Consider the following 1,888-nt stretch of genomic DNA (forward strand, 5'->3'; position numbering starts at 1 on the left):
CATAGGTGATGTTCAGCTACTAGGTTCCTAACTGACTACTTGGATCAGAAAAATGAAAGTGGGAAAAAAAACACAAACCTTTCTTGGGTTATAGAATTTAGTTGTTTTTACAGCATCTACTATTACTTACAATGACTTATACATAAGAAAATATATTCTTTAGTGAAACTCTTATTTCAAAAGTATTTGTATGGGATTGGTGTAGTGGTTCTGGTGTGTGACATAAAATCTATTTCTTTATGTAGATATCGGTAAAAAAAAGTTTAGAAGCTATTAGAATAATAGTGAAAAGCACGGAACTTGGAACCAGACAACTTGGGTTCTATTTTTAGCCCCATTACTAGTGGTGTGATCTTGGGCAAGTTACTTAACTACCTTATTTACTCATCTATTAGTGGGAATAAAAAGCACCTACTTTTTAAAGTTGTTTTGAAAAGCAAATCCCTTAACATGTGTGTGTATTGGTTGAAGTTCTAGAAAGAAAATAAAAACTAACCAAAGTAGAACAGAGGAATTTAAGATGTGGCACTGATTACAAAAACGTTAAGAGTTGATGTTATAAACAAGATGGTAAGATAACCCATAGATTAACATTGAAAAGAAAATATCTCTCCTAAGGCAGGTGTGGTCCCTCAGGATCTGGAACATCTATCCAGAATTAGGAACACAAATGGAGGAGCTTTCAGGCAGAAACTTGGAAACCTGATGCTGGCCTTGCCCTAGACAGAGACCCTGCCAGATCAGCAAGAGAAAAAGAGGAGACAGACACTGACTTTTCTCTACTTCTTGCCCTTCAACCTCCCTCCAAAGCCTCCCTTGCCTGAATCTAACTAGAAACCAGTTGGCAAAAGAGCCTGGTTAAAGTAATTTTCTGGGGCAGTCTCCTTAATACAGAGCAGAGCAAGAAAGGACAGGGAATGGATCTGAGAAAAAACAAAATAGCATAACATGTAAGAGCTTAAGAATGTAAGTGAACACTAAATAAATATTGGCTATTATATTTCCACTGTCCTTTATGTCAACTGGTAGCTGTGAATCATTTTAGAGAGTTTAAAAAGTGATGTACCAGTTACGAACTCACATAGAATTCTTGATGCAGCACTAAAGGAATCCATCTCTCCCTTTACACAGTAAGTTCCTTATTAGCAAATACTAGTTTTATTCACTGGTTTGTCTTACTCACCAAACAAAGCATTCTTCAATGAATGTTTTGTTACTAAACCAAAGAATGTTGTGCTTTCTGAAACATTTCTGTTACTGACCATATTCAAGCAATTAGCACCTCCTTTAGGTAAGATAATTGTTCTCCCAGTCTCTCCCCATTCCACTTGCTATCATACTTTCCATTATTAAAAACAAATATATTAACATAACAAGCTATTACTAATATGACAAACTGGAAAAATAAAATATAAAAATATGATAGTCCGTTTACCTAAAGGGTACTCTGATGTAACTCCATTATCCAGTTTCAACCTAATTTTCCAGTTCACATTTTCCCTCTGTTCAAGTACAGTCTGTTCGAGCACACTTGGCACAACATACTCTTTAATGACCTTACTACTTCCTCTCATGAAATATTCTTTCAGTAGTACTTTGTAAGCTGCCTAGTGGTGACCACTTCTCCTTCAAGATTCAATTCAACCTCTTTGGTGAAGTCCTTTTCAATACTCCTAGGAGAAATTGCCAAGTTCTTCAATTGTAATTACTTCCATTAGAGCTCTGTATTGGTTATATAGCTTTGATTCTCAATCTTACCTGCACATTAGAAACATCTGGAGATTTTAAAAAGCTTGTTTAGACCATATCCATATCAATTACATCAGAATTCTGGGCACTGGTAATGGAATCCAGGCACCAGTAGTCTGATAATGTCAATATCAACTTT

The sequence above is a fragment of the Acinonyx jubatus genome, chromosome A1, assembly GCF_027475565.1.
Source record: "Acinonyx jubatus isolate Ajub_Pintada_27869175 chromosome A1, VMU_Ajub_asm_v1.0, whole genome shotgun sequence".
Classification (NCBI taxonomy): Eukaryota; Metazoa; Chordata; class Mammalia; order Carnivora; family Felidae; genus Acinonyx; species Acinonyx jubatus.